We start from the raw sequence: 22,968 nt of genomic DNA, 5'->3' as shown, positions 1-22,968 counted from the left end.
AATAAAAAGAATAAACAATTAACATGAAATTTCATACAAAAAGTCATTATTCTATCCATCGAGAAAAGTCAGTAACTTATCCATATAAAAGGTCATTCATATATGTCCTAGTCCTAAAATGTGGTAGGCATTAATGATTCGGTTATGTAGAAATGTCGAATATCGAGCCACAACTCATTCCAAACTGAACCAAACCAGCCCAAAGCTATTCGTTTGATTCGATTCTCAGTTTGAACCAGACCAAGTTGCACCCCTAGCTGGCATTGTGTCAGGTGTGGACTGGGTGAAGCATATCTTAACATCTGTATCTGATTCTATATCCATAAATCTGTATCCAATTGCATAAAAGTTATCATCTGTGTTTGATTTTTTTTTTATTTTTATTGTAAAGAATATCCATTCAACTTGTACCCAAATTTGGAACCAACATCCAAATCGAAAAATATATACCTCATTATGAGTAGGATGGAAGAATATTTCTAATTTTGGGTTATATATATGCCTCATTATGAATTTATCGGTTTGAACTTGGATATTCGGATATATGGTTTCGATAAAATAATTATATCCATATTCTTAACCAAATAAAAACATACCCATATATGCAAGAATAATTTGGATTGGATGAGTCGATGAATGGATGTTATCTAGCCCATTGCCAACCCTACAAAAGACCTAATCTTCTTGGATCAATGGATCAAAAGGATTGTTGACCTAGCATATTGAAAAAATAATAGTTGGAAAGTCAGTTTGCAACCCAATTCATCAATCAAATAATGCACATTTTTTCTATTGTGAAAAGGAGACTAGCAAGAAATATAAATCATGTAAGAACACATTTGCATAATATTAAAAATGGTGAATAAAAAAATAGAGAGCTGCTATTGGCTCCCCAACTTTTACTTGTTACATCCCAATTTCTTAAATTATTTATCACACCCTAATTAATTAAAGGTTAAAAACACACTTTTCAAACATTACAAAAGTTTGGTTCAAGTTATTACTTCAACATTATAACACATTCAAACAACTTTAATGGTAGTATACAATTAAGATAAAGCTCATATAAAATCTAAGAGAGAGAGATTCTATTGGCAACCCAACTTTTACTTATTCTCAACTTATTATTTTGGGTGAATCTCCAAATTGTATTCTGAATATGTCGAAATTCTGTTTTTGGTTTACTATTCATTTTAGTTTCCAAAACATGCTCATGGTATACCGTTCTCCTTTTACGTGTCTACGTACTCATAAGTTCGTCACTTTTAAACTTACGAGTTCGTAGATGTGTCAAAGTGAATAGTGTACCGTGTGCATGCTTTCATAAATAAAATGAACAGTGTATAGGGCGTAATTAGACCAAAAATCATGCATGTTTTCGTAAATGTATCTATTTTTTTAATTGGTGTTCAATATGTTAAAGTTGGCATGCCAATAACAGCTATAAAAACAACAAAATTTTCGGGATCAGTGAAAAAAAAATCCAAAGTCTGGGGGTTAGTTGGAACTGCCCAAGTTCAAAGTCCATAATATTCACCGAGACTCCCGAGTCCACACGGCAATTTCGGTAAAATTGTTTTAATTTGTATCAGTTCGGAAGTCATTCCATGAACTTTGCTCGATCTTATAAACTGAAAAGTTCTAATAAACAACCTCAAACCTTTTATTAACTCCCAAAAATATTCCATGGCCACAGCTATCCTCCTCTCCCTTGTTTTCCTTCTCTTATTCCTTCCCAACTTTGCAGAATCTCAATCAAATAATTTCACCTTCAATGGGTTTAATGGAGCTGATCACCTTAGTTTAGATGGATCTTCCACCATCACAACCAATGGATTACTTCAACTAACCAACCAATCTCACTTCCTCGTTGGCCATGCCTTCTACTCCTCCCCATTCAATATGTTCAACAATAGTTCCTCTCCTCCAAAAATTTGTTCCTTCAGCACGTCTTTTGTTTTCGCAATTGTCCCTGCGGACCCGAAGATGGGGGGTGGTCATGGATTTACCTTCACAATATCACCATCCAATCAACTTCCCGGGGCTTCACCTAGCCATTATCTTGGACTTTTTAATTCTTCGAACCATGCCAACCCCTCAAATCATGTCTTTGCAATTGAATTCGACACAGTTAATGCAGTAGAAGAGATCGAGGGCCTGGAAAAAAAACATGTAGGCATTAACCTCAACAGCATAGAGTCCCTTGTATCAAAGACAGCTTCGTATTATGATAATAGTAATAAATGGGAAGAAATAGACTTAGAGAGTGGGAAGCCAATTCAGGTATGGGTAGACTATGATGGGGTTCAAGAAATTGTGAATGTAACTATATCCCCTATAAATGTACCTAAGCCAATTATACCCCTATTGTCTCACCCAGTAGACCTGTCCACTTACCTAGTGAAATCCATGTATGTAGGCTTCTCTTCCTCTACCGCGAAGCTCTCTAGCTCCCATTACATCTTAGGATGGAGTTTTCGAATTAATGGAGAGGCATCTCAACTCGATCTTTCTTTTCTTCCTTCACTCCCATCTGGAACTTCATCGAAATTCACTAAAAAAATTGTCCTTGTAGTAATCATTGTGAACTTTCTCTTCTTGGCAATAGTGATCTTTGTTATCTATTATCGATTGAAGAACAGGAGGCAAGACGAAACTCTAGAGAATTGGGAATTGGAGTGCCCTCATCGGTTCCAATACAAGGATCTCTATGTTGCTACTAAGGGTTTCAAAGCGAGTGAAGTAATTGGGAATGGGGGATTTGGTGTGGTGTACAAGGGTGTGTTACCTAAAACAAGAGAAGAAGTCGCGGTGAAGAAAATCTTAAATAATTCTATAAAAGGAGTGAGAGAATTCGTGGCAGAGATCGAAAGCTTGGGAAGGCTAAGACACAAACATCTGGTTCATCTTCTAGGATGGTGTAAGCGAAAGGAGGATCTCCTCCTTGTGTATGATTTTGTTCCGAATGGTAGTCTTGATAGTGTACTCTTCAATCGAAAAGCAGACTTCATACTGAGTTGGGAGCAACGATTCAAGATCCTCAAAGGAATTGCATTGGGGCTATTGTATATGCATGAAGAATGGGACCAGGTAGTAGTTCATCGAGACATTAAGGCTAGCAATGTCTTACTAGATGCTGACATGAATGGGAGGCTTGGCGATTTTGGTCTTGCAAGGCTGTATAATCACGGGGAGAATCCACGAACCACCCATGTTGTAGGCACATTAGGATACATAGCTCCAGAATTGGCACGCACGGGCAAGGCCACCACTAGTTCTGATGTGTTTGCCTATGGTATACTACTACTAGTAGTGGCCTGTGGGATAGGATCCCTAGGTCCAATTTCTTATTACTCGACTTTGCTTGATTGGGTTTGTGACTGTCACCGAATGGGTCGGATTCTGGATGCAGTTGATCCAAAACTCATGTCATCTTATGTGGTCGAAGAGATGGAGATGGTATTGAAGTTGGGACTTCTTTGCTCTCAGTCCAAACCAGAATCTAGGCCTTCAATGCGACAAGTGACAAGGTATTTCAATGGTGATGATTTGCTTCCTTCTATTGATGTTTCCTGTGATGTTTATCTTCATGTTGAAGGTGTTGAATCGAGATTTTCAGACGTGATTGTACATGATGCGACCTTGCCTTCACGTAATTTGTCCATCTCTTCTAATTTCTTGGAAGCTGGCCAGCAGCTAGAACATCTCATTCATATGTAGCTAATTGTATTTATATACTATGGTGGGGGATGTATATTTTCATTTTATATTTCAACTATTAGGCCAGTTCTATTTGAACTCTAAACAATTGTGATGCATTTTGAAGATTTAATGTAATTGTTTGCGAGAAGGAAAGAAGGAAATCGTGGGTTCATTTTGCGGATTCTTTCCATAGGAATTCTTTTATTTTTAGAAGTTGATTGTAATTGGAATTCTTTCCCATTTTTTAGTTTGGTTGTACTCTTTACCAGTAAGAAAGTCTCATTCAAAGATCTCTCAGGAGTGAAGCTGGTGGGGGCAATTGCCCCCACAGAACTTTGAGACACCCTTATATTTTCAACTAATTACATGCCCCATTTGTCCTCACTCCCTCACCTCTCTCCCCATTTGCCCCCACACCCTCACCTCCCTCCGATTTTTGCCCCCCGCACTTCAAGTTTTTGCCCATTTGCCCCCACTCACTCACCTCTCTCCAATTTCTGCCTCCCTCCCTTCAATTTTTGGTTGATGACATTGCCTCTTGACCAGGCCTTTTTATATACTAATTGGAAATGACTTAAATATCATTTTCTTCAACTTCTAACAAAAAATCTCTGAATTTCTCTCTAAAACCATTCATCTTCAAGTTCTTTAACTGTACAACTAACCATAGTTTGCCCCCACTACAAGAAAATCTTGGTTCCGCCCCTGGCCGCTTACCTTGTCGCTTGGTGGAAAGTCTAAACTAGGGCATATCAATGGAAAGAAAATTTCTCCTAGTGGGGATGAAGCCAAATTTGAAGAATGGCAATTGAGTGATCAACTCGTTATGCCTTGGTTTCTCAACTCTATAGAATCCAATAGTGCTGAGTTTTTTTTTTTTTTTTAAACTTTCTCTGAATCAGGCCAAGATCTATGGGAACCTGTCAAGGAAATGTATGGCCACCAAAATAATGTTGCATGAATCTTTCAATTAAAATGGGAGATTTTTGAATTTATGTGAGGTGAAAATTCATTTACTGTTCACTTTAGTAAATTAAAGAGTAGGGGGATGAGCTTGACATCATGTATCGCCCTCATACTAATGATTCTACTACATTTCTAAAAAGAGTTGAAGAGGATATGATTTTTTAGTTACTTGCTAGTTTGAAGCTTGATTATGAAAGCCAGTTCAAATTCACCATCTCTTTTTGATGTTTGCGTGACTTTTCAACGAGAAGAAACTAGAATTTTTTTTGTGAGTGTAGACACTCCATTTTCTCCTCGATCAAGCCTGATAAATCAAGAAAGCGTGTGAAAGAAGGATTCAGTCCAAGTAAACAACCACAAGAAGCCCAAGTCCAATTCTTAAGCTCAAGCCCAAAACCCTTTCAAAGCCAATTTCGAAACCCAAGTCCATAATCCGAACCCATGACCTTACACCTCTCTCTAAAAGTGGACACATGATGATCTTTCATAAGCTCTAACACCTAAGAAGGATCCTATTTGGTGTGTCAATGCTCCAACCTCATTGTAGAGTCAACTTTCCTGGGAAATCCCAAGAATGACCATCTCAAAAAGTAAGGTCAAGCCAAAAATGGTAAAAGCTTCAAGTACATACATGGAGCTATCCATTAGCCTATTTATCCAACCTTACTTTATGAGATATTTACAAAATACCCTAAATTGAACTTTATACATGGCATTCTCCTATTAACCCTCTCAAAAATAATTTTACCTCTTACCTTTTACCCTTACCTTTGAGGATAATTACATGAGATCTAACCATCCACCTTTCTACATGGGTTTCCTACATATGTTCTCTCAAATTCATTTTCCACTTATCATTTCATAACCACCAAATTTGTGCCACATGGCCTAACCCACATGGATTGGCCAAATGACTTTATCTAAGAGACCTCATGCCAAATTTCACTTTTTGTCCTTAAGAAAATAAAAAATCTAAAGGATTTCCTATACTTTTCTCATGTCATTTTCTAAAGCTTTTAGGGTTGAACCTTTTTACCCAAAGAGGTTTCCCAAAACTTTATAAATAGAGGATTCCTCAAAGCAAATGGAAGAGGAGAATTTTAGAGTAAGAAAATTTTGCTCAAATCTCTACTCACTTCTTTTGAAACTCTAGAGCTAGAAAGAGTTAGAAAGAAAGAAAATACTAAAGTGGGGTGGGGGACCTAAGGGCTGACTTTTTTTTATCTACTTAATTTTATTTGCTCATATCTTTCTCACCTAATCTCTTTAATATTTTTGCTTAAGTTCAAGTTCTTTACAATGTAGTTCTTTTGATTTCTTTTAAGGGCATAGGGTTGAAGAGACTAAGACTTCTCTTTGAGAAGCTATCTTTCTTTCTTAAGACCCCCTAATAAGTTTTAGTATTGCTCAATATTAATGCAAGTTATTTCAAGTTTCACTTATGTTCTTAGCACTTTACTTTCAAGCTTTTAGTTGCTTTCTTTAATGGTTAAGGAGAAAGAGAGTAATCCCTCTTCATTAGGTAAATTTCCCCTTCATAAGTCCATTCATGCATCCACAACAAACACACACTACCTTCTTTATTTTAAAAGGGATATAAGTCAAAACATTGATCTCTTTAAATCTATGTTTAGCACTTCAAGCAAACAAAACAGTCCCAAAGTGGGCAACATCACATGTATAATGTTTGGTCTCTCCAAGGGTGTGTCCAACCCAAGGCTAAACCAAAAAAAAAAGAAGGTTACATGAATGTTTGAAATAGCTTGAAGGCAAAATGGGGGGGTGAAATCTATGGTGATTCACACCAATTCCTCTAGCTTACAAAAAAAAATTCAGCAAGCCTATACTTTTGTATATGGCTTGCTCATCACTTCTTTTTTGGGTTTTCATAGGCTAAACTATAATTCGTTGGACTCTTAACCTCTCTACCATCTTTTCTAATTTTAAAAATACAAAAAAATTTCTACTTCACTTGATTGATAGTATAAGGTGCCTAACAACTTTTTTGTCTCTCAACTGAACCTACCTAGTTTCTTAGGTGGGCATAACCCCTTTCCATTGAATGTAAGTCACTATGACAAAAAAAAAAAAAAGATTTTCCAAAACAATTTTAGGTGCTCATTCACATATAAAATATTGAATGGTGGCGACTCCTAAACTTACATAGATGAGGTTCAAACCCATGAGCCTCACATGTGTACAACTTGGTGACTCCATTGGGGGACTTCAAGAGGGTTCAAACCATTTACCTTGGCCTTTTATGAAGTTTTAGAATATTAAATTTTTTGTTCTTCTTGTCTTTTTTTATTTTCTTTTGTGGCGAATGCTTGTAACTTTGGGCTTGTTATTTTTATGTTCTTATGTTCTATCTCTTTGTAAATGGCACACTCATTTTTAAAATGCACATGAGCACAATCGAGCATACCCCATGACACAAACCTCTTTGTCCTATGAAAACTATAACCCTGGATGCAAGTAACCTTAAGCCTCATAGGTCGTCCACCTTGAGAAATGGAGACAAGAACATCCAACACAATCATGAAATAATGACATACTTGCTTCAGCTTGTGTAGAGATTTGAAGATTGAGAGCCTTCAACTAACCTATAGCCGTCATGCATTGCCTTCGGTTAGAAGTCATAAGACACTTGGTTTTCCAAATTCAAATATTTGTGTACCAACTCCCTCAAAATGATGTAAGTTGAGTTGACCCTCGAAGGTCAAATTTTAAAGACCCATGTATGTTGTAATAGACTAGGGTGTCCCTCCTTTGGTAAGGGTGGGACCTCACTTTCTTGGGTCCTTTTAGACATTCTTAGACTCTCATTAAAACATTCCTAAATCTCCCAAAGTTTGTTCTCAAATAAGGAGATCAGAAAAATTACAATGACACTTGAGAATCAATGTTGGAAGGCAAAAGTGTGCTAACATTTGAGTTTCTGTTAACTATTTTTTATTTGATTTGCACCTCGCTTGTGGATAGGCCAAAAACGTTTAGTCCTCATCTTAGGTACAGACAAAACATTTTTGTTCTGGCCACACATGACCAGAGGACAACACAATGTGTGCTTTGTCTACCCCAGGCAACCTAGTATTTGGCATGTCCGTAACTTACCTCCATATAGGTAAAATTTTGCTTGTCCTAGCTATGGACAGGAAATTTTTTACCTTATCCACATCTAAGGTACGTACACGCCATTTTTGGTGTGTCCACATGTGAGATACGAATAAATTTTTTTTTGTTCCGCCTCATCTTTCAATTATGATCTTTTGCTCTCAGTTTTTATTTTTTGCTCTCAATTTTAAGGTTTAATAACATTTAGTTGAGTCATTTTTATCATCAAGACCATACATTCAAGTCACTCAGGCCTACTTTCCATCGAGCATGATAAGCATCATTATCTAAGGTCGACCCTGTCTGGGTCCATTATCCATGGTTGACTTAAACCAGGTTTATAACCCAAATCGACCCGATCCGGGTCCATAATCCCAGATCGACCCGATCCAGGTCTATTATCCAAGATCTATCTGATTTGGGTCTATTATCCAAAATCGGCTCTAATCAGGTCTACCAACCCACCCAAATTAGGTTAACTCAACCCAGTCGCCCAAGCGAATCCACTACCAACAATTGATTGAAATTCAATCCATATCCAAGTGTTTATATGCGACCTTATTGCAAGCCTTCCAATAGTATATCACAACCCAAGTAGGGTGGAAAACTTTTCACCCCAGTTTTTTAAGATGGTTATTCAATCCCTTTCCTTAAAATTCTTAGTAAATTCTTAGAAAAGTTAACTCGATCAATCCACATATATTTTAGCTTTGCTAGAACCTCCAAAAATCAACCTTACTCGTGGGTCTCTCAAACGATCCTCATCGACAAGGGCCACGTACATGATCAATCCATACCTATTTTAGGTTTTGTTAGAACTTTTGATCCCAACCCTACTCATGGCTTACCTCACATTCCTTACTGGTAAGGGCTGTGCAACTTATTCAAATCTAAGACATTTTCTAAGGCCAACATTCATTGGTTTAAATCTTATACATTCGAGATACACACTTCCAAGATTCAAGGGCAATGTGACCCTATACAAAAAACCTCTTTCAAGACCTTTTAGGTTCAAATCTCATACATTTGAGATACCGCTATACAACAAATCTTCTTAAGGTCTTTTGAGCTTTGTCTCATACACTCGAGATGCCAATTCAAAGGTTTTGATGTAGCACCATGCAATGGGCATTTTCTCTTGTGTTTCCTACATTTGAGACACCCCAATTCTCAGAAGATCTGGACAGGGATCTTTATTTCATCTCTCATAGATTTGGATCACTTAAAGATCATTGACCTCTTAAAGGTCACTTTGGATCATAGGTCAAATCTCTTAAAGATCCCTGACCTCTTAAAGGTCACCCTATATCAAACATTCTAATATTTGAAGGTCCGGGCATGAACCTGTCTTTATTCTGAGTAGTTCCAAATCTCTTAAAGATTCTCAATTTCTTAAAGGTCATTTTAGATCAAGACTCCCAAATTCTAAAAGGTTAGGTAAGGGACCTTTTCCTCTTAGTCTCTTACATTCAATATATCCATATTGCTAGAAGGTTCGGGTAAGGACTTTTCTTCATCTCAAGTAGATCTGGATCTCTTAAATATCCTCAACCTCCTAAAGGTTACCTTAGTGTATAGCTTTAGATCTCTTAAAGACCCTCGACTTCTCAAAAGTCATCTTAGATAGCTCACACCAATGCCAGAAGGTTCGGGCATAGACCTTTCTTTATCTCTTAATGTGTTATTGACCCCTTAAAGTTCATTCTAGATCAAACACTCATATATCGTTAGAAGGTTCGGGCAGGGACCTTTCTTTATCTCTCATAGATCTAGACCTCTTAAAGGATTCTCAACCTTTCAAAGGTCAACTTAGAATTTTTTTTATAGATAGGATCTCTTAAAGATCTTGGGACCTTTTTAAAGGTCAATTTAGACTTCATTTAATAGTTTAGGATCTCTTAAAGATTGTTGGACCTTTTAAAGGTCAACTTAGAACGCATTCATTTTGTAGAATTGGATTTCTTAAAGATCTTTGGACCTCTTAAATGTCATCTTAGTTCCCTTTTCGTTGTTGTAGTTTGGATCTCTTAATCCCTTTCAGCCTGACCTTTTAAAGGTTTCTCCTAAGTGTCTTCCTATTTCATTAAAAAAAAAAAAAAACATCTTTTGGGTTGTACTTCTTCCATCCAACATTGTTGGATTACCAAATAGGGTTTGCCTAGACTAGACCTTTAAAAAATTCATAATAAAGACAAACCATTTTCAAAATTGCTAATTTCAACCATTTTGTCTTTTTTTTTTATGAAAGTACCAACGTCACTGAATTTAAAATCTTAAGCAAATATTGGGCTAGCAAGGAAGATTGTACCTACATGGAGACCTCTACCACAGACTCATTATTTTTTAAGATTTAAGAAGACTACAATGGAGTCCGTACAATAGACCATGACTAAGGGTGACAAGGATCCACCACCAACTAAGAACCTGGTCCTAGAAGTACCTGCCATTCAAGTTGTTACTTAGGTTATTATTCTAGAAGCTTTCAACATGCTGAACCAATAGGTAACAATTATCATAAATATGCTCTTGATTTTAGTCAGTATACCAAGTGTGGCATGATCGATTGTAAAGCTTGCTAAATAAATGCAGAGATTAAGAGCTTAAAATAAGACTTTGGGCAAGTCGAATTCGTTCCATAGGGACAGTTTGGATTCAAAATCTCATTCGGATAGAAAGGCTAAAATAAAGTTAGAAACAGATTGGTTTTAAAACAGAATTGATTTGTTGCACAAATGAAATGGAAATTAACTTGCAATTAAAATTTAAAATTGAAAATAGAGAGTGAAAATCTGAGAGAGAAGGCTTAGAGAAGTCAATCAAACCTTTGCAAATTATCCATAATATAGATTAGTTCTAAGAGATTACTCAATCCATAGAGCAAGTCATTGCTTATGGATCAGAAGGTGGAACAATTGAACTATTGAAAGTAACCAAAAGCTATCTATGAAAATACTAATATGATTTGGATTGCCTAACTTATCTTCTGATTTTTCACAGAGCATAGCCATTCTTGAACTTATCTAAGTAATGACTATCTAAGTTGGATCAGAACTATAAGCTAGATTATCTTAATCATAAGAGAACTTTCAAAATAATAAACATGAAAACAAAGTAAGAATCTAAAACTATATTAGAGGGATGAATTTGCTCTGGCTTTCTTAACTTCTCTAATGAGAATTTAGCCAATCATCGCAAGAATTAAAATTGCAGAAATTAATAAAAGAACAAAGAACATGGGTGAAGAAGATGATGATCGATATGAAATTCTTCTCTTATAGCTCTCCAAGGAATTACAAAAACACTGAATGGATCACTCTTGATGTTTTCACTACACTCAAGAGCTTTCTCAATAGGAAATTACAGAGAATTCTAAGCAAGAAAAATAAAAAATTACAGAAGAGAAGAAGAGCCCCTTTCTCTGAAATCCACCTTCCAATTTATAATGTTCGTATTCGGGTAATTGGGGTGATTTGGCGAATAATTCGATTCGAATGACCTAATCAGTTACAACCACCGAAGCTTCTGTACAAATCTTGAGGACAAATTCCTCGAGATGACCACGGTGCGGTCTTGCCTAACCGCGGAGCGGTGACGTGGTACCCAAAATCCTCGAGATTTTGTTGGATGCTTCCTTTTTGCTCGTATGTTGTAACAGTAATTGTTACACCTTTTGTTGGTTTCCAAATGTACTCTTTTCACCTGAAATTAGTAACAAACTATTGTTAGCCACATTAATTTGGGATTTAATAAAATTTATTATTATTTTAAGGGAACTAGTACTAAAACTTGTGATAATCTTGGTGAAATTACGGTCCCAAAATGAAATTATTGGGACTTTATCATGGCACAAACTCTGCAAAATCAAACATTAGGGTCCGGGCAAAATATTTCGAGTGCTGTTAATCCTACAACTATTCCAAACCCTACCCCTACAACGGCACAGTTTCAGAACAACGTTCCAATTCCAGTTGTGAACTCATTGACTAGCCCACCTCTTTTTTATATCCCTTATGAACCCCTTATCCAAAACGATGTCACTCATTAAGATGAGTAGAACTAGGTAAGGACACCAGAAAGGAACATGTGTAAGAAATGCTGGATAGCCAATTGATGCTCTGATAAAGGAACTGAACCATATGAAGGGGACTAACTCACAGAAATGAGCAATATTCAAGGACTTGTGTTTTTATCCAAACTTTACACCATCGACAGACTTCAAATGCCTAAAGTTGGAAAAATATAACGCCATTGGATGGCCTTTCGCTCATCGAAGACTTTATTGTGGTGCCATGTACCAATTTGGAAGGAATGATAAGTTGTTGGTACAAATGTTTCGAAGAAGCTTGACAGGAACAACATTGAATTGGTTCACCCATCTTGATCATAATAGGATCCAAAACTGGCAAGACTTGGTAAACATCTTTATGACAAACTATTGATTCAATATCGATATAGCTATGGATAGATAGGGAGTGGCCAAGATGGTGAGGAAGCCAAAAGAAACCTGTAGACACCCCGATTTGCATGAACCCATTAGAAAAATTTATGTTTCTTCAAATTGATTTCAATTTAGGACTTAAGCCTCTCAATGGGTCCACATTGCCACTTGGCATCATTATTCATGCACACATGCATACATGCATCATCTCATATTATTTTTGCATGCCTATACCTTGTCCCTAATCCAATCCAATTCTACTCACTTCCATGATTCAATCCAAATCAATATCCATTCTCCAACCTAACCCAAGTCCATGTCCTAAAATCAATCTAAGTCCAAGACCTTCTAACCCAAATCCAAGTCCATATCCTAAAACCAATCTAAGTCCAAGATAAGGTCCATCTTCTAATCCAAATCCAAGTCCATTCTTTTAGCCCACTCTCAAAGCCCAAAGTCCATAACCCAAGTTCACTCTAAGCCTATTCTCTCACACCCCTTCAAAAGATGACACATGTTGATATCTCATAAGCCCCAAATATCCAATGCATTATCTAATTGGAGAGTCAACTCTTCCTTGTGAAAATTCAAGAATACCCTTTTCAAAAAGGTTGGTCAAACCAAAAATGTTCTTAGGTCTTTAATAATAATTTATAAAATTGAGAGAACTTCCAATCATACCCTCAAAATGTGGAAATCTTCAAGTACATACATGGAGTTCTCCCATTAGTCCATTTCAAAAATATACTTTCACCATTGTTTTATGTGTTATTTACAAATGAACCAAGATCTACTTTTCACCTACTATTTCACCTTTACACATGTCATTCTCCTACTCACCCTCTTAAAAGTACTTTTGTTCTCTCATTGGTCCATTTCAAAAATATACTTCCACCCTTGCTTTATGTGTTATTTATAAATGAACCAAGATCTACTTTTTACCTACCACTCTACCTTTACACATGTTACTCCCTTATTCACCCTCTCAAAAGTATTTTTGTTCTCTCATCTCTATTTACCAAAAAATCAAAGATCAAAGAATGCTTTTAGGATTTCTTCACAAATGTCATCTTTGCCTTCAAAGAAATGAAAAATTCAAAAAGAAATAACCTAAATCTTATGTCCATTTTCTTTATTTTTAGGGTTGGACCACTTTATCCTCAAAAGTTCTTCAAAAACTCTATAAATACCCTCATTTTCTATGAACAACTCATGCTCTTAAGCCCCCATCTCTCAACCTAAAACCCTACCAAAATTCCTACTAACTTTCTCATCTTTTAAACTTTAACTCAACCCTCAACCATCTCACTCAACTCTCAAGTATACCTTTTAAGGTTCAAGTTCATCAAGGGACAAGGTGGGGTTTAATCTATAGTCTATTTATTTCAAAGTTTGCATTCTCTTTTTCTAACCTTCTCATTTTCTTTAATTTTTAAAAATCCTTAAGATGTAATATATACCCTCTCCTATCCCCGGTAGATTGGACTAAGGTTTGATCAAAATGATGGGGGTTGAAGCCCATTTTTACCTTAAAATCATGCATCATATTGTACACAATGCACACACTCACTTATGCATAACAATGATGAAGAAATGTGTCACCCTCTTGATGGGGTGAAACACTAAGTTTCTAGTCATGCATATATGCATCATGGTTGTGGCCTCAAGGAAACTCCATCATGGAGTCTCTCTAAAAGCTCAAACCTACATTCATATTCATAAATTTAATGTGACTAGATGGGTCATTCTTTTCCATAGAATGCCCCCTAATGTCATGTTGAAAATCAAAATCCTTTGTTAAGGGAACATTTCACTCCAATGTACACACCACCCTTATCATGCATTTTCATGTATTTTAGTATTTATTTTCTTAAGATTTTTACAAAATAAAATGGCCAAACAAGGTAACCACCTTTGGTAGAGAGGATGAGGTGCCTAACACCTTCCCCATCCTCTAACCGGACCTCCTTACCTAGATTTTAGGTAGACCGTACCCTTTTCCAACGTATGAAAGTCACTACAATGTCATGGAAAAATGGTTTTCAAAAAAATTAATTCGGGTGCCCATTCACACCCATTTCCAAAAAAGAATGGTGGCGACTCCAAATAATGTAGTATTGAGGTTCATGGCAAACATTTCATGTCTACAAAACCTATAGAGAATATGCCAAAAGATGGAGGGAATCAGCCACCCAAGTAAATTTTCCTATGACGGATATCAAAATGAAAACCACCTTCATTTCTATATTGGAGAAACCTTACTACACCCATCTTATAGGGCACACAGCTACGAGTTTATCATTATTGGTGCAAATTACTGACAAAATTGAAGATGTATAAAAGTCGAGTTTGATTTTTGACTAGTCATCTAATCAACAGGGAGCTTCATTTAGTGGTATAAGACATAAGAAAATAATGAATGGATTGAAGAGGAAATAATATGGCTAAGTGAATTATGTTCAACCAACTCAAACACTAGTTTACCTAGCACAACCGGCCGTACCTAGAATACTTATGAATTTTCATGGATAGCCTCCACCGAGGGTATATTAAGCTCAGTAATAGTTCCAAGCACAGGCACCACCTCAACAATAATACATACAATAGTATAACAACCAACAACAACAACAGAGAATGAGGGAATTTTCTTAGTTGTCAATGAAACTATTTGAACTCTAGTCTACCCTCGTCAAGGGAGGATATGTACACTCAGACAACCTCACCTAGAAGTGGAAAAAAATGTTCAGGTATGATCCCACCACCCACTACGAGTTCCACATGGGAGCTTCCAATCATCATACATACCGATGTTGGCAATTGAGGAATGTAGTTCAGACCCTCGTCGACCGCAAGCTTATAGTCTTGGACCTAACACTCGCGCTATAAAACATGAACCAAAACCCTATTCCAGCTCATAATGGGGATAGAGCCGAACTGACGAATGTCGTCAATGTGATCACTAAGAAGGGTACAAACTTTGACCCTTCTTAATTGATTATACCTTTGGGGAAAAAAGTAAGTATCTATTTCATGCCAGAAAGCTCCAACCTTTCTGTCAATACCCTATACTCTCAAGACCAGAACCTTTCTCCTATCCACATCTCTACTTAATTGGGAAGCCTTACCCTATCCTTACGTCTTCAAATCTACTGCCTCTCATTCTATCCCAAAACATAATCACACAATCCACCATTCCGCCTCTAATCATCCATACCCCCACATCATCTACACCCACTTTACAACCTCCACCCTCGATCCTTCACATGCAACTTGAACTACTCCAACTCACATTCAAAACCCCTATACCTTTTCTCTATATCTCTAACCAGGACATTCCTTGGAATTATGAGACGAGGTTGGTATTCCTTAAAGGAGGAGGAATAGTTGAAGAACCAAAAGAGGTGGACCACATCATCAAGTCTAGAAGAGTGGTTAAAGTAATCGAGAAAATGACAATAGAAAAGGCAAAAGAAGTAAGGAAGAAGAAATGGAAAACAAAAGAAATACATGTAGTAGATGGGGCTATAGAGAAGGAAACATAAGAGGAAGTCAAAGTGGTGAGCATCCCACATGTTGAGGTGAGTCAAAGAAGTAGACAAAAGATAGAAAACAAACAAGTAGAGGAAACAATTTAGATCGAAATAGAGTAGACAGATGAGATAGAACAAGTTCATATTGAAACGGAGTTGGGTCAAGAAGAAGTTAATGAGACAAAGAAGAAGGCAAAAGGGGAAGAGAAAATTATCCTATTGTATGATACAAGGCAGATTGAAAAGGTACTAAAAATAGGATAGTGATGGACAAACAAGTGACATAACTTCTCAAGGTGATTAGGAAGAGTGAATACAATCTAGTAAAACATCTCAATAAGGTGCTAGCCCAAGTGTCAATCCTAGGGCTACTACTGGATTCGATCAAATATCGAGAAGTGTTACTAGAAGTACTAGGCAAGGCACACATCACTGAGGTCACCATGCTAGAGAAGCTAAGAAAGATGGTAGGCCAGATCATGACATCCAACGCTATTGCATTCACTAAAAACAAGTTTACATCAGAAGAGTATGGCCACATAGAGCCACTGAATATCGCAGTAATGTGTAAAGGGATGTTATTGGCTCGAGTTCTAATAGACAATGGGTCTGTACTGAACGTTTGTCCATTAATAACATTGAAGAAATTGGACGTGGATCGAACCCTACTCCGACCAAACAACAGACATATCTGAGCTTTTGATAGCTCAAGAAGAGAGTCGATGGGGGTGGGGGGAGGGGGGCGATTGATCTTCTGGACGTAATTGGACCGTATACATTTCAAATTATTTTTGAGGTCATAAACATGCCAAACATCTTCAATTTCCTTCTGGAGAGGCCATGGATTCACACGGTAGGGGCTATACCTTCATTCCTTCATCAATGCATCAAATTCATCATAAACCAATTTTAGGTGATGGTAAAGGTAGAGAAGCTAGCACTGACTACTACATCTCCAGATGTGCCATATATTAACATAAATGGATCGAGTGATCAACTCATGTATCATTCTTTCCAATTGAGTCTGTCAACTATATCCTAGAGGATAAGAAAATTGAGAAGGCAAGCCTATTATCGATGATTATAATGATTGGTAGGGTAATGAAGAAGGTTAGATCTCATCCAAGAAGAGGCCTATGATAGAGGAATCATGTCAGACCTAAGCTCATCTTGAAAGTTAAAGCAATGCCATGGTTTGGTTTAGGATTCAAGCTTACTTGGAAAGACAAGCTATAAATGGACACAAAGAAGAATGAGCTCAAGTTGGCTAGACTCAAGCATTGTGAGCTGAAGATCTGGAATCTAGGTCAAGTTTTTCACATCCAAAAGACCTTCCCAAGACCATCTTATATCATGCAAGATGATGAAAATCTTTCAGACTATCTTTCAGAGCAACAACAACAAGGTTAAGGTCAACAAATACTCGAATTTCTCTTTGAATCCCAACCATTCCTTTGGGATGATGTTCTCAATTTGTTCAGGGAGGAATTCGAGGAAAGAGAGCTTGCAAAAGCGAACGACGCCAACAATGGTGGCCCAATTTTCATACCCAGTGTTGACTAGGATTTTATTACTACCTCACCTTTGTTCAAATTGGTTTCATCTTTAGACCATTATTGTGATGATGTGATGGTCGTCCCCACCAACTCAGGGGAGACACCTCTCCCCACCATCATCTACCCCATGAAGGAAGACTTTTACCCTTGGCAATTGGGAAATCATCCTAGTAACCTTTGAGGCCACCCAAGCCTTTAAAAAAAGTTTGTTAAATTCTCACTCTCTCTCCGAGGATCCTAATGGATGTTTGTCATCGAGATGATTTTTTAGAAGATCCAATATCATTATTAACAAAAATTCAAAAAATAAAAAATAAAAAATCAAAAGTACTCGAGTTAGAAAAAACAGAATGTGAACAAAGCTTTAATTATGAACCTAACTTTGATGCCATGAAAATCGATGGAGAGCTCGAATTTGAAGAAGTAAAAGTACCTAAGGAGCTCAAGAAATTGGTAGAGCATCATGAAGAGGGTAGTCAATCAAATATTGAGGAGATAGATTCAGTCAATTTCGGGTTTGAAGAAGACCCAAAAATCGTCAAAATTTGAACATTTCTATCACTCTACCAGAAAAGGGAAATGATTGTGTTCTTGTTGTAGTATTAGGGCATGTTTACATGGTCTAGTAGGTATGTTGGGGCTCAACAAAAATCTAACTGTTCACCATTTACCAATCTTGCTTGATTCAAAGCCTATCAAATAGAAACTTCATCAATTAAAACCAGAGTGGACTATCAAGGTGAATTATGAAGTTTGAAGCAGTTTTAAGTCAAGTTTCCAGCAATATCCAAAATGGTTTACAAACATAGTGTCTGTACCAAAAAAACATGGAAAAATTAGAATGTGTTGACTATAGAGACTTGAATAAGGCCAGTCCCAAGGATGATTTTCCACTTTCACATATCGATACTCTCATCGATAATACAATAGTATACGACATGTTCTTATTCATAGATGGATTCTCCAGATACAATTAGATCAAAATAATGGAAGAGGACAGGAGAAGACAACTTTCATCACACCTTGGGAAACTTTCTATTATAGGGTGATGCCTTTCTATCTCAAGAATGTTGGGGTAACCTATTAGTGGGTTATGACTACACTATTCCATGACATGATACATAAGGAAATGGAGGTTTTCGCGGATCACATGATTGCCAAGTCCATATTGGAATAAGCCCACCCCATCAATCTATGCAAAATCTTTGATCGACTGAGAAAATATAGCTTGAAGCTCAATCCTTCAAAATATGCATTTGGGGCAACCTCTGGAAAATTATTGGGTGTCATTATTAATAGAAGAAAGATCAAAATAGACCCAATTAAAGTAAGATCGATCATTAAGATGCCAACATCTAAAATAAGGAAGGAAATAAGAGGCTTTCTAGGAAAAATTCAATACATCAGTGGGTTTATTGCATGGCTTATAGCCATCTGTGGACCTGTCTTCAAGATTCTTAAGAAGAATAAACCAATAGAATGGAATGAGGACTATCAAGAAGTGTTAGATGATCAAGAAATACCTTCTAAGTCCACCAATCCTAATTCCTCCTATTCCAGATAGACCTTTGTTTATATATATCTTTTAGTTCTTGAAATGGATTGCATGTTGGGGAAACATGATGAAATTGATCGTAAAGAAATGTTCATATGTTACCTTAGTAAGAAGTTCACTAATTATGAGGCGAAATATTCCTCACTTGAGAAGACGTATTGCACCCTAGTTTTGATATCTCAAAGATTGCATCACTATCTGCTTAACTACAAGGTATTGCTCATCACTTGAATGAATCTACTAAAGTAGTTGATCGAAAAGCCTGTTCTCACTGGTCGCATTGTTAAGGGGTAGCTTTTATTATCAAAGTTTGATATCGAGTACTTAGAAAGTGATCAAGGGGCAGGCCATTGCAGATCATCTAGCCTAGGACCCTATAGTAGATTATGAGCCATTAAGAACAAATTTCCTAAACGAAGCTATACTATTTGCAGAACCCAAGGACGATGAATAAAAACCAAGTTGGAAGTTGTACTTTGATGGTGTAGTTAGTTAGAAAGGTAATTGGGACAATCTTAGTCAAGCTAGATGGTTCTTACGTACCCATAATAGTCAGGTTGTGTTTCTAATGCACAAATAACAAAATGTAGTATGAAATGTGTATAGTAGGTCTTAAGGTAGCAATATAGATGAAAGTTGATGAGATCGATGTTTTTGAGGACTCGAGTTTAGTTGTCTACCAGACTACCAAGGAATGACAGACACGAGAATAAAGGCTAGTATCGTATCACGAGAATATTGAGGAGTTGAGTTCCAATTTCTCTCAAATCACCTTCACTTACATTCCAAGGGCCAAGAACCAATTTGTGGATGCACTTGCAACTCTAGCATCAATGATTAGTGTATCTGAGGAAACAACAATCAATCCCTTAGAAATTGGTATTCAAAATGAACCAGCCTAGTGCTTACTTGTGGACATAGATAATGAGGAATAGACACCATGGTTCCTTGATATTAAAGTTTATCTTGAAAATAGAACCTTCCTTCTAGAAGCTATTGAAATGGAGAAGAAAATAATCCAAAGATTAGCTAGGGCTTGACTAGCATCTCAAACTTCGAGAAAACTGAGATAATAACTTGATTTAGTCCCACCCAATTCATCTTAGTTTGTTTTGATATTTTATTCCCTTCCTTTTTTTACCCTAATCATAGCTTAGATTTTGTCCCATAATAAAGACCTCTCTAATTAGGTAAAAATTGAAGATTATCAATTCAACAGTTAGTTGGTTGGTGATGACGAAATCCAGGTGAACATCTGACAGTAACAAAAAGAAAATAGGTAAGAATTAAGGGGAACTTGGTTTTGTGATTTGTCTCGGACTCAAGTTACAAGAGTTGTTGAAAGATTCGAGAGGAGTGACCAGATAAAAAATTCAAAAGTAGATGCAACTACAAGAATAGAGGTTCGATCCTATAGCTCAACTAACACCGTCGCAAGACTAAACGAGAAATCAGGTCAAATTATCAAAGAAAGTGCAACTACAAAGTAAACTCTTCGTAGCTCAACTTGAATTACTAGAACACTAGAGTTGTTCAGACTTCAAATAAACACAAGTCAAGTATAAAAAAAAAATGTACATAAAAAGGTAAAACATAGTTTGAAAGGGCACAATGAAAATATGAAAGGACGCTGTGAGTAAAAATATCAAATCATGACACGATCAAATACTATCGACACGATGAAAGCCCTAAAAGGGCATCAATGCGTAAAGAAGGGTAGAAAACTAAACCTGATGAAAACCGTCACTAGCGCCAAGGGAAAAAATGGTAAAAAAAAAAGCTAAAGTTACCCAAGTCCCAATCTTACCAACCTCATTTTAAATCTAGCCGATCATTCTAAAAAATTTCCCACCTTTCAAAGTCCAACTTCCTATTTTGTATAAGGATGAGTCTTAAGAATCAAAATTATCAGGTTGAGATACCACACCTCGACCCCTACCAATCACTCAGAAGAGTTCTCGTGTTCACATTTTGAACCTTTCAACCCAGGCATTTCTCGCAAACATTACAAAAATATATTTTATTCTTGCTTTAAAGTTTTTTTGTTTTATCAAAATTTCAAATATACCAAAAATATCCCCTTCTTGTTTTAAAGTCTTTAGTTTTATCATATTTCAAAAAATCCAAAAAGATAAAAATGCACAAAATATTATTTTTGGTATATGAGGAAAGATCTAGGGTTTTTGTTAAAAACAATAGTTTTTATAGCAAAATTTTGATGCATTTGAGGCCAATAATATTAAAAACCTAATTTTGTCATGCATTGCATAAATTTCACGACATTCGTTCAAGTGTGCTGGAAAAAGACAAAAGAGCATAAAAGTGAATACTACGTGAAAACCAATACACCTTGGTGTATGTTGAAATTGCTGCAAAACACATTTCATCCTTGAGGAGTATACTTTCACAAAAGGAGGTTGACACTTAAAATTCACATTTCGAATTGGCGATGTAGATCTTACCACTATGCATAGATAATTTCCTCTCAATTGCTTCTCAACACGAGCCTAAGCTGCATGTCACTTCTCAACATGAGTATAAATTGTTCCAAATATATATAAATTAAAAAAAAAAATACAAAAAAATTTCAAAAGAAGAAGAAGAACTTTTTGTGGGAAAGCACAGTCAAAAAATGGCGCAAGTCTCAAATCGATCTCCATTTCGCAAGTCTTCAACATTTTCTAACAACGACAATTTGAATTCGTCAAAAGTGCACATAGTTATTTCTCATTTACAACCTATTCTCAGTTTTAAAACCAAACATCGTGTCGAAAAACTTGTTTCGAAAGTTCCAAAGAGTAATACATCAAATCAAAAGCCTAGACTTCAAGTCTAATCCTTGTCAGACTCAAAACGTGGGAAGACCACCTTTGAAATTATCATTCAAAATTTCAATTTGAGATCATCAAGACAAGATCGAAAAAGTGTACAAGCTTGAACTTGATCAAACGAAAAAGATTTTCGAGTATGCTTCTTTGTAATTCATTGTAGACAACTCTCACAAAGAGGGGAAGCTGTAGACACCCCATTTTCGCCTCGATCAAGTGCGAGAGATGAAGAAAATGTGTTGTAGAAGGATTTGGTTCAAGTAAACGCAGACAAAATGTCTAAGTCCAATTCCTAAGCTCAAGTAAAAAATCCCCTCAAAGCCTATTTTAAAATTCAAACCCATGACTCAATCTAATGTTAAGCCCATGCTAGACTCATGCCAATTATAAAAGCCTATGGCCTTACAGCTCTCTCCAAAAGAGGATACATGGTAGTCTTTTATAAGTTCCAACAAACACTCAAGAAGGATTCTCATTGGTGGGCCAATGCTTTAAACTCATTGGAAAGTTAACTCCCTTGAAAAATCCCAGGAATGACCCTCTCTAAAAGTAAGGTCAAACCAAAAATGTTCTTTAGTCTATGATAAAAATCTTTAAAGTTTAAAAAAGTTCAAATTCTACCCTTAAATGGTAGAAGCTTCAAGTACATACATAGAGCTCTCCCATTAGCCGATTTCAAAAATATATATCCAACCTTATTTTATTAGATATTTACAAAAAATCCTAAGCTCAACTTTACATATGTCACTTCTATTAATTCTCCCAAACACTCTTTTGCCTCTTACCTTTTACCCTTACTTTTAAGGATAATTATATGAAACCCAACCATCCACCTTTCTTCATGGCCCTTCCCTCATGTTCTCCCAAATTCACTTTCTACCTATCACTTCATAACCACCAAATTTGTTCCACACGGCCTAGCCTAAATGGTTTGGCCAAATAATTTTATCTAAGAGGCCTCATGCCAAATTCCACCTTTTGCCTTAAAGATAATAAGTAATCCAGATGGTCTTCTACACCTTTCTCATGTCATTTACTAAAATCCTTAGGTTTGGAACTTTTTATCCTAAGAAGTCTCTCAAAACTCTACAAATAGAGGGCTCTTCAAGACAAATGGAGGAGGAGAATTTTAGAGTAAGGAAATTCTACAAAAATCTCTACTACCTCTTTTGAAATTCTAGAGCTAGAAAGAGTCAAAAAGAAAGAAAAGACTAAGCTTGGGTGGGGGTCATAAGGATTGATTTTTTATTTTTTTTATCTACTTAAGTTCATTTTCTCC

General features: G+C 36.4%; 1 pseudogene; it reads left to right on the top strand.

The window, feature by feature from the left end:
- Window positions 1-1,501: 1,501 nt before the first annotated feature.
- On the top strand, window positions 1,502-3,865 carry LOC147386377 (L-type lectin-domain containing receptor kinase IV.2 pseudogene; annotated as a pseudogene).
- The last annotated feature ends 19,103 nt before the right edge of the window (window positions 3,866-22,968 follow it).

This window comes from Akebia trifoliata, chromosome 14 (assembly GCF_017979445.1).
Source record: "Akebia trifoliata isolate Shusen 1 chromosome 14, ASM1797944v1, whole genome shotgun sequence".
NCBI lineage: Eukaryota > Viridiplantae > Streptophyta > Magnoliopsida > Ranunculales > Lardizabalaceae > Akebia > Akebia trifoliata.
The sequence above is the reverse complement of the archived record's forward strand: the minus strand, read 5'-3'. Positions and strand labels throughout refer to the sequence as shown.